The following is a 12,131-nucleotide window of genomic DNA, read 5'->3' as shown; positions in this document are numbered from 1 at the left end:
AAAAGCCTTAATGGGACATGTGAAACCATAAGGTTTTTTGTCTATAGTATTTCATAGCTTTTTTTAAAAAAAATTCAGGGAGGGATAGAGAGGAGACACAATGGGGGAGATGATGCAGGAAAGGTGAAGGGAGAGGAGACACAGCAGGGGAGATAATGCAAGGAGTGTGGCAGTGGCACATAGCAGAAGAGATGATGCAGGGAGGTAGCAGGAGGAATTACCATGGGGAAGATGAAGCAGGAAGGGGGAAAGGATACACAATTGGAAGATAATGAAGGATAATGAAGGGTGGGAGGAGAGGTGTTGGGTCATAGGGCAGTGAGGGATGGATGTCGCAGAGATATGCATTATAGAAATAAGTTTATAAAAGACACACCTTGCCAAATAAACATATTGATGGCAATGAGGACAAAATGTGGATAGCTTCTCTTGGACCGCAGGCTGCCTTACATGGCTAAGAGATGGTAGTCCACTTCTGGATGAAGTAGGGAGATGATGGCAAGGAAGAGGAGACACAGCAAATTATATGATGTGGGGAGGAAGATGAGACACAGTGGGGGAGATAATTCAGGAAGGGAAGGAGGGAGAGGAGACACAGTGGGGAGATGATACATGGAGAAGGGTGGAAGAGACACAGTGGGGAATATAATGCAGGAAGGGAAGGAGGGAGAGGAGACACAGTGGGGGAGATGATGCAGAGAGGGAGAGGAGACATGGTGGGGGTAATGATGCAATAATAAAAGGAGGGAGAGGAAACACAGTAAGAGAGATGTTGCAGAGAGGGAGGTAGAGGAGACACAGCAGTGAGATGATGCAGGGAGGAATAAAGAGGAGACAGCAGGGGAGATGATGCAGGGAGGGGGGGTTGGGAGGGAGAGAAGACACAGTGCATGAGATGATGAAGCAGGAAGGGAGAGGAGACAAACTGGAAGAGATGATGCAGGGAGAGAGGTAAAGAGAGGAGACTCCGCAGGGTAGATGATGCAGGGTGGCTGGAAGAGTAGATACAGTCAGGGGCGCAGAGAGGGGGGGGAGCAGGTACAAATTACCTGGGTGCAGAAATGCCAGCTCCATTCACTTTTTTTTTTTTACATTTTTGACAGTCATTCACTTTTAATATACATCCGCAGGTGGGCAGCAGACAGCAGGTGGTGAGCCGGGAGGAGGGGGAGGTCGGGGAGAGTCACTAGCCAGCATGAATTTTCCTAGGTCTGCACTGTGCAGCTTCCATGGGGCTGAGGAGCTAATGCTGTGTCTCATGAGATGATGACATCATCATCTCGCGAGTCTCTTCTCAAGGCTCCGGGCACTGCACTGGGAGGGACAGGCAGGGCAGCTGGTTGGGCGTGGATATGTTCTTGAAACTTGTGGTCACAGCAGCACTGTCAGAAGAATCAATCAGGGGCAAAGATCGTCCATCGGATCAGTGCAAGGGAAGAGCACACTGGCTGCCTGTGAGTGACATTGTGGTGCTGCTATTTTCATTACCATTAGTCCAGCGATTTTGAACCGCTGTGCCACGGCACACTAGTGTGCCGCGAGCACTTCCCAAGTATGCCGCTGGGAGATGCCCCTCACAGCTTACCTTTATTTCCTTAACTTTGTGCCAGGGCAGTACTGAGCTCTTCCTTGTGGCTCAGCCACTGCCTGGGCCATACCAATGGAGATGCGGTGACGTGACATTCTAGGTCACGCACGCTGCATCGCTGTTCCGCCTGCACAGTACTTCACACTGCTGATGAGCAGTGAATGTGACTGCTGCAAGCCTGCACCAACCGGCAGGAACAACAGTTGCCCTATCACTGCAACTAAGCAGAAGTTATATCAGTGTGTGCTGCTGCTTGCTCTCACTGTGTCTTGTTCCCCACTGCCTGGAGCATCCCGAACACACACACAGGGTGCAGTTTGTTCCCTGAGAGGTTGCATATGACATCCACCCCATGATGTTACCAGCTCATCACAATTATCCCATCCCATCACAATAATCCTCCTCAGTTGTGACCACACCCCCTGAAGGGGGGGCCCCAGGAATTTGTTGTATCGGGGCCCAAGATTTCTCTTGGCAGCTCTGGATACAGTGGAGGAGATGATGCAGAGAGTGAGGGGAGGGGGTGAGTTACAGGGCAGTGAGATATGAACATGGGGGTAGGACACATGGCAGGGAAGGCTGGATTTGAAACTATAGAAATAAGTTAATAATTTACCCACCTTGCAGCAATGAAACACATTACCGTTGATGAGGATGACCAGTGGGAAGCTTCTCATGGACTGCAGGCTGCCATGCATGGCTACGAAGCAGTGGTTCAGGGTCTGGATGCTATGGGAAGATGATGCAGAGAGGGTGTGGGGACACAGCAGGGAAGATTAGGCAGGAAGGGAGAGGAAACAAAGCAGGGGAGATGATGCAGGGAGGAAGGGTGAGGAAACACAGCAGTGAAGATTATGCAGGGAGGGAGGGAAGGAGGGAGAGGAGACAGAGCAGGGCTGTTGATGCAGAAAAAGAGGGGAGATGATACAAAGTGGGGAGATGATGGATGGAGGGAGAAGAGACAAAGCAGGGGAGAAGTTGCACAGATGGAGAGAAGACAGTGCATGAGATAATGTAGAAGAGAGGGAGAGGAGACATACTGGAGGAGATGATGCAGGGAGAGGGGGAAGGAGAGGAGACACCACAGGGTAGATGATGCAGGGAGGCTGGCAGAGGAGATGATGGAGGGAGGGAGAGGAGATGCCATAAATAGATGATGCAGGGAAGGAGGGGAGGGGGGGCCTCATGGCATTGATGGATGAACATGGGAAGGACACATGGCAGGGAAGACTGGATGTCACACAGATATGCACTATATAAATAAGTTAATAATTTACCCACCTTGCCAGCAATGAGACACATTGCTGGTGATGAGGATGACCAGTGGGAAGTTTCTCATGGACAGCAGGCTGCCATCCATGGTGAAGAGGCAAATGTTCAGAGTCTGGATGCTGTAGAGAGATGATGCAGAGAGGGATAGGGGACACAATAGGGGAGATGATGCAGGAAGGAAGGGAGAGGAGACACAGTGGGGGAGATGATGCAGAGAGGGTGGCAAAGGAAACACAGCAAAGGAAATGGTGCATGGAGGGAGGAAGAGGAGACACCACAGGAGAGATGATGCAATGAGGGTTGCAGAGTATACACATTGGAGGAAATGATGCAGGAAGGGAGGGACAGGAGACACTGTGGGGGAGATGATACAAGGATAGTTGCAAAGTGCACATCGCATGGGAGATTATGCAGGGAGAGAGGGATAGGAGACACAACAGTAGATATGATGCAGGGAGGGAGAGGAGACACAGCAGGGGAGATGATGCAGGGTGGGAGAGAAGGAGAGGAGACACAGCAGGGAAGATGATACAGCAAGGGAAGAAGTGGAGATACAGCAGAAGAGATGATGCAGTGAGAGAGGGTTGAAGAGGATACATAGCAGGGGAGATGATTCAGGGAGGAAGGTGGGAGGAGACATAGTAGGGGACATGATTTAGGGAAGGCGGGAGAGGAGACACAGTGGGAGATATGATGCAGGGAGGGAGAGAAGAGGTATAACAGGGCTGTACCTATGGAGAATTGGATAAGGTTATGGGCCACATGCGAGTTTCAGTGAAGGCTGAAAATGAGGGGAGGACACTTGGCAGGGGAGGCTGGATGTCACAGAGATATGCACTATAGAAATCATTTATAAAAGCTTTCAAATTGCAATCCCAGGTTGCACCAAGTAATATGTACACGGGTCCACCCCGGATGCGACCCGGGGAACATCCCTTTTAGACTGGTGGCCTGACCCAGCTTATTGCCAGGTTGAAATTGTCAGGTTGTTCAACCCAGGTTATTACAACTGGGTCCATTCACACTGCAAAAATTACCTGGTTTGCTGTGTGTTCATGTGAAATAACCTGGTATTTTGGTGGCTGAGTGAAAGGGGTATTAGTGAATAATCCACCTTGCCAAGTAGACACATTGCTGGCAATGAGGACAACTTGTGTGCAGTTTCTCTTGGACAGCAGGCTGTTTCCATGGCTAAGAGGCAGTGGTTGGGGTCTGGATGTTGTAAGGTTTTGGGCACCAGGGACATGCCTCCCAACTTTGTTAAGGTTATTATCAGGGGACCCCCAAAAAAGGCATGGTCTCACTGTATAGGCATGACCCTCCAGGGATGGAGTCATTCAGAGGCATCTGCCAGGGGGCTGGTGTGGGAGAAGCACAGTCCTTCCTGGCTTACAAGCATGTCCTGCTGCAGGTATTCTGAATCACTGCATTCATGCAGAGCAGCACAGTTTTGGTACCATTGCTGCTGAGGTTTAAGACTGAGCATTGGTGCTGTGATAAAGGGAGCAGACACCCACCATCGGCATACTGGCTGAGCTGCTGGGCTAAACACTGTGCTGCTGCTGCTTATAGGGGAGAGTGCACAGTCCAGTGCTCCTTTCCTGCTCTGCAGTATATGCTACTTTTGAATCTCCTGCTTCCAGATTAATAATTTATTGACATCACTAAAGTGAATGTGGTTATGCTAATTACCTAACCACCATCCCGGGCACTGCACAGACCCAAAATACACACATTGTGTCACACAGTGGCGCTTGAGATCAAATAAAAAGTTCTTTATTTTCAAAGTTCTTTAACACAGTAATTCCTGTAGTCTGTTCACAAAATACTTCTGTTTATCAGATGATGTGAGGGATAATGATATGATTTCTTCCAAATACTTAGTATCTCAAAGAAAGAAGAATAAAAACTGATGCAATATTGTCATAAAACACCAAACATTTATTTATACTTATCACACTCACATTTTAAATATAAAAAAACAGCATATATCACCAAATGGTGAACTCTAGAGTAGTCCACAGGATACAGGGTGTAGCCAGGATATCCCTCAGGTGTTAATCATTTTGAGTTTCCTACAACATGTAAACCTGCAACAGAGTTCCCAAACCGGGTTTCCAGCATTCCACCACTGCCTGTGAAGTCCTTGTATCCATATTGCAGCTTAACGCATTTCAAACCACTGCACAGACCCAAATAAACACTTTAATGGGAGCACTGCCAGGACTAACAATGTCACAGTGTGCCTATTGCAGCAACAAATAACACCCCCTGCCCTCTAGTATTACTCAAATTTCACTAATTCATCTCCAGCTAACAAAGATTTCCACTATGTGAGAAGACGATGACCATATTGCAAGTGAAGCCACTCTCAATACACACCCTTCAGGTGGCTACTTAACATGCACAACAAATTGAAGACTCCAATACTAAAAATGGGGTATTTGTGGGCAATTAGTTCAAAAACTGTAACTTTTTAAAAAACCTTAACCATTAGAGGCCCTATACTGGAACAAGATCTAGCTAGTAAAACAAACCCCAAGTCTTAATTTGTCCTATACCCTGATTTATACCTTCCCAAAAATCCCTCATAGATTAAAGCAGAAAACAGTTTCAACTTTAATTACTCCAAATTTCTTATTGCAGCAGGTGACTTTTCTACACGTCCTTGCCAAATTTCATCTCACTATGTCCAATAACTGTTGAGGTGTAGCCCCTCAAACACAAAGCCCCCCTCTTAACATTTCCCTATGGTAGAATTCCATTTCTTCAATTCAGCCTTAATATAAAGCCGTTCTCTTAAAAAAAAAATATATATATATATATATATATATATATATATATTGTGTATATATATATATATATATATATATATATATATATATATATATTGTACATATATATATATATATATATATATATATATATTAGGGGTGTGCACCGGCCACTTTTCGTGTTTTGTGTTTTTGATCTGGATCTTTCTTCGTGTTTTGGATCTGGATTGGTTTTGCCAAAACAACCCTTCCGTGTTTTGGGTTCTGGGTTTTGTGTTTTGGATCTGTATTTTTTTTTTAAAAAGCATAAAAACAGCTAAAATCACAGAATTTGTGTGTTTTTCTGCTCCTATGCTATTATTAACCTCAATAACCTTAATTTCCACTCATTTCCAGTCTATTCTGAACACCTCACACCTCACAATAGTGTTTTTATATCCAAAAGGTTGCACCGAGGTAGCTGGATGACTATGCTAAGAGATACGAGAGGGCGGCACAAACACGTGGTCCATCTAGGAGTGACACTGCAGTGGCAGACAGGATGGCAGTTTGAAAAACTAGGCCCCAAACAGTACATAATTCAAAGAAAGAAAAGAGGTGCAAGATGGAACTGTCCTTGGGCCCTCCCACCCACCCTTATGTTGTATAAACAGGACATGCACACTTTAACAAACCAAACATTTCAGGGCCAGGGTCTGCCACACGACTGTGGCTGAAATGATTGGTTCGTTTGGCCCCCACAAAACAAGCTAGCAATTAATCTGTCCCTGCACAAACTGGCTCTACGGAGGCAAGATGTCATCCTCATCCTCCTCATCCACCGATTCCTCACCCTCTTCAGTGTTGTGTACATCCTCATCCTCACAGAGTATTAATTCATCCCCGCTGGAATCCACAACCACAGGTCCCTCTGTATGTTCTGGAGGCTGGTCTCCCTAGAAGAGTTGATAATTCATTTTATGAACATCATCTTCTCCACATTTTGTGGAAGCAACCTCCTATGCCTTTCGCTGACAAGGTTCCCGGCTGCACTAAACACTCTTTTGGAGTACACACTGGAGGGGGGGCAACTCAGGTAAAATAGAGCCAGTTTGTACAGGGACCTCCAAATTGCTTCTTTTTCCTGCCAGTACAGGTACGGACTGTCTGACATGCCTACTTGGATGCTGTCACCGATGTAATCCTTTAACAGACAGACGCACGCTTGTCGCTGCTGCTTTAAGGATGCAGGTGCGGCTACAGACCACACATTTCACAAAGACAGAAAAAAAAGAATAATTTTTTTATTGTTTGTGGAGCACACTTTGAGGGTGTCACCACCCTTTAACAGACAGACGCACACTTGTCGCTGCTGCTTTAAGGATGCAGGTGCGGCTACACCCCACACATTTCACAAAGACAGAAAAAAAAGAAGAATATTTTTATTGTTTGTGGAGTGCACTTTGAGGGTTACACCACCCTTTAACAGACAGACACACACTTGTCGCTGCAGCTTTGAGGACAGTATCATATGCAGTGACAGTAGACTTGTCAGAAATTGTTGGCACGTCCTTCAGTCTGGACCACATGTCCAAACCGGCCCTTGACTTATGACACAGGCGCACGCTTGGCGCTGCTACTGTGTTGATGCACGTGCGTCTACATCGCACACAAGTCACAAACACATAAAAAAATATTTTTGGAGCACTTTGAGGGTTACACCACCCTTTAACAGACAGACACACGCTTGTCGCTGCTGCTTTGAGGATGCAAGTGCGGCTACAGCCCACACAATTCACAAAGAGAAAAAAAAAGAAGAATTTTTTTATTGTTTGTGGAGCGCACTTTGAGGGTTACACCACCCTTTAACAGACAGACGCACGCTTGTCGCTGCTGCTATAAGGAAGCAGGTGCGGCTACAGCCAACACATTTCACAAAGAGAAAAAAAAGGAATAATTTTTTTATTGTTTGTGGAGCGCACTTTGAGGGTTATACCAATCTTTAACAGACAGACGCACACTTGTCGCTGCTGCTTTGAGGATGTAGGTGGAATCTAGATGGGATTTGGAACCGTGGTCACACTACCTCCATCAATTGTCTAAATCCCACTGCACTAATGGCGGATACCGGATGCACGTCTAACACCAACATAGCAGTCAAGGCCTGTTTTACATTTTGCTTCAGGATGACTGCTGTCGTACTTCATCCTCATTGCTAGGGACTGTTGGAGGGTCAATTGTTTAGTAAATGTAGTGGTGTTCCTACTTCCTTTCTGGGATGATGAACAACTCCCAGCAGGAGCAACAGCACTAGGAGGAAGTTGTTCTTGATCTTTCCCTATTTTATTTTTATCGGAGAAAGTTTGGTCCTCCATTTATGTTATATTGATATATACGTGCGGCTAAGGCGCACACAAACACGGAAAATATTTTTTTATTTTTGCTGGAGAGAAGTGCACTTTGTGGGTTACACCACCCTTTAAGAAATGAGCCAGCCGGCTCTTTACTTACGGGACACAGGCGCACGCTTGGCACTGCTCCTTAGTTGATGCACGTGCAGCCACAGTGCACACAATTCACAAACACAGAAAATATATTTTTATTTGGTTTGGAGTATACTTTGGGGGTTACAGCACCCTTTAACAGTCAAGCCAGCCGGCCCTCTACTTATGACACAGGCGCACGCTTGGCACTAATTTGTTGATGCACGTGTGGCTACTGCGCACACAATTCACAAACACAGAAAATATTTTTTTATTTGGATTGGAGTGTACTTTTGGGGTTACAGCACCCTTTAATGGTCAAGCCAGCTGGCCCTTTACTTATGACACAGGCGCACGCTTGGCACTACTTTGTTGATGCACGTGCGGCTACTGCGGACACAATTCACAAACACAGAAAATATATATTTTTTTGGTTTGGAGTGTACTTTGGGGGTTACAGCACCCTTTAACGGTCAAGCCAGCTGGCCCTTTACTTATGACACAGGCGCACGCTTGGCACTACTTTGTTGATGCACGTGCGGCTACTGCGCACACAATTCACAAACACAGAGAAAATATATTTTTTTTAGCACTTGGGGGGAGCACCGCTGACAGACAGAGCACCACCTGGACAACACTACAGCACCCCTTTAGGACTGGGACACTGCACAGGACTTTGGAGTGGACACAGCCCCTATGGACAACTGACTGCACAACACAGTCCAGCCAGCCCCTATGGACTTTGAAGTAGTGGAAACAGCCCCTATGGACAACAGCAGCACAGCACAACACAGCCAGCCCCTATGGACTTTGAAGTAGTGGACACAGCCTATAAGGACAACAGCAGCACAGCGCAGCACAGCACAACACTACTCTGCACTAAACTACACTACACTACACAGCCCAGCCAGCTCTAACTCCCACCCTCCCTCTTCACTGTCCACAGCCGAGTGAGAAAATGGCGCCGACGCGGGTACCTTATATAGGATCCAAAACCCACGAGACCCGGAAGGCGGGATGATGACGTTTTGCCTCGATTTCAGATCCGAGTCAGGCGGGAAAAGTCACGCCTGACTCGGATCGGCCTCGGATCGGGGGGGCTCGGGGGGGTTCGGATTTCAGAAATCCGAACCCGCTCACCCCTAATATATATATATATATAACCACACAAAACTGTCTGTCATTTTGCTGGTCATTAAGAACCTTACCTTGCTCCGGGTGCCCTCCTGCGGGATTATGCATCCTCAATGTATAGATACCAATACCAATAATGGCGGCACTCCGGAGACTCCTCAAATAGGTGAAACAATATTGTGTTTATTAATATCAATGTTGCGGGGCACGGCATCCCCTTCTTCAGGATACACAGCCAATGTGTGTATATATATATATTGTGATAGGATCATTGGTAAAGTGGTCTGTGGCAGGTACATTTGTCCCAGATTCCTGTCTTATGTGTTTTAAACCCCCAGGTGAAAGTCTGCAGTGTAGCAGGCTTGAGTTTCGGCTTTTTGAAAAGCCGGTTTGGGACCTGGGGGTTGTGGGTGAGAGGAGAGGGAGGGCTCCACCCACGGCCACTCCAGGTTTTGGTTCTCGCAGCCTGGTAACAGGCTTGTTAGGGTTTCCACCTGAGAGTGTCCAATATAAGCCTAGTGTGTTTAGGGCTGAGTGTCTCACCTGGGAGAGCAGGCAGGGAGTTTGCTCAGAGACACTTGAAAAACCTATTTGTGAGTACTGTGCTGTGCTTTGTTGCTGGCGAGGGCATTAGGCCCTGCCTGGATTTGGTAGTGAGGGAACTACCTGTGAAGTTAGTGCCCCGACAGGGCTAGGATTTATATTTATGTTTTCTTTATATTTTTGGCATTGTACAATAAAGACTGGCGCCGACCAGCTTGTACTTGCATCCAGACTGGTGTGCTGCTTCCCTGCTGCTGTGTGTGTGTGTGTAAGGAAGGAGTCCTCTACCCAGGAGAGGGACCCCCTAGCCTAACTGTGTCACAATATGGTGGAGAATGCGGGCATCCACACACACTGAAGTTGCAGCGAGAGGAAAACTTTCCATTTAAAAATTAAAGGGACAGACACCCAATTTGTGAGTGTGGAAATAACACTGTGTCCTTGGAGTCCCATAGAGGAGGCATCAGCCAATGCTCAGAGAGGCAAGGTTCAGCTTCCAATCTACACCCCAGGACAAAATGGAGGAAATTATTAAGGCCTTGCTCCAAGCTACAGCAGCTCAGCAGGAAGCTACCAGAGCTCAGCAGGAGACTAACAGACTTCAACAGGTTGCCATTGAGGAAACCCGCCAGGCCTTAGCGGAAAATAGCAAGGCCATAAGAGAGGTGGTACAGCACCTGGTCGCCCGGCCCAGAGAGGTTACTGCTGGTCCTCCCACCCCCACTCACTACATATGAGCCAGTCACTTCCTCCAAAAGATGACTTCGGGCGATGATGTGGAGGCCTATCTCGCCGCATTTGAAAGAACGGCTGAAAGGGAGAGTTGGCCCAAGGAGCAGTGGGCAAGTCTGGTGGCACCTTTTTTGTCTGGGGAGCCACAAAAAGCATATTTCGACTTATGCCTGGCTGATGCCAAGGACTATAAAAAACTAAAACAGGAGATCCTAACTCACTTGGGAGTCACCACCTTTGTTCGTGCCCATCAGGTCCACCGTTGGGAGATCCATAGGGACAAGCCTCCACGTTCACAGATGCATAACCTCGTCCATCTGTCCTCAAAATGGCTACAGCCCGAGATGCTGATGGGACCACAGATTGTGGAAAGGGTCGTGATGGATCGGTACCTGCGATCATTACCTGTGACTCTGCGCAAGTGGGTGAGCCATGCAGACCCTAAATCCGTGGACCAGTTGGTCGAGCTGGTGGAGAGGTATGTGGCGGCTGAGGAGCTGATGAGTATGCCCCACCGAGTCCCGATGGTGCACCGGCGAACTCCCACAGACACTGGTAAGACTGTTCCAGGGGAGAAGGGTGCTGGGCGGTGGAATGTACCTAAGACTGAGGGTGTAGAACCTGGAGACAGGCCTGCCAGGCCAGGAAGGTTCTTGCCCCATAAACGACTAGACATTAATATGACTCAGTGTTTCCGATGTGGTGGCTTTGGCCATATTGCCGCTAATTGTTCACTTACAACTGAACCTATGCAATGTGATACTGCTCATGTCTACAGCAGGGGGTCTTTCTTTGCACAGACAGCCTGTAGGGCTGACCGGCAGGCTGAGACTGATAAGCATGTGTGTACTCACTGTAGATGGCAACTGAGTAGAGGCACTGTTAGATTCTGGTAGCTTGGTGACACTTATAAAAGCTGAGCTGGTGAACCCCTTGAGGCATACAGGGAAAACTGTTGGTGTGACCTGCATACATGGTGATACTCGATATTATGTTATGGCCGAGGTGAACATCGAGACACCATGTGGCTCTGCTATATTTTCTGTGGGTTTGGTGCATGGTCTGGTGTACGATGCAATATTGGGGAGAGACTTTGCTCACTTCTGGAAGTTGTGGGAAAGCCGTTTTGTTCCAGAGTTGAACAACCCCGATCCATTTGAGAAGGTTGTCGATGTAGTGGAGGAGGGAGTTTCTTCTGAGTCAGAGTTATTCCCTTTTTCTACTATGGTTGGCGAACTAGAGAATGCGGAACGTGATGGTGGCCCGCCAACTGATGTGCCTCCCATTGAGGTGGGAAGTGTTGTTGGGCCAGGTGATCATCTGCCTGATTTACAGGTCAGAAGAGAGGTCTTTGCCGTGGAGCAGTTGATTTACTCTACTTTGCTAAAAGCCAGGGGGAATGTAAAAGTAGTTGATGGTAAACCCGTAGACCCTGATAGTCCTTTGTCTTATCCCCACATGGCAATGTGGCAGGATTTGTTATATCAGGTGACTAAGAAGGGGGAAGATGTTGTGGAACAACTAATAGTTCCCAAAGCCTACAGAAGAACATTGTTGGATCTGGCCCATGGTCATATAACGGCAGGCCATCTAGGGGTAGAGAAATCCACTGAGCGAATAATGCAG

Source organism: Taudactylus pleione, unplaced genomic scaffold (assembly GCF_031769625.1).
Source record: "Taudactylus pleione unplaced genomic scaffold, aTauple2 ptg000005l, whole genome shotgun sequence".
Classification (NCBI taxonomy): domain Eukaryota; kingdom Metazoa; phylum Chordata; class Amphibia; order Anura; family Myobatrachidae; genus Taudactylus; species Taudactylus pleione.
Note: the sequence above shows the minus strand (reverse complement) of the source record.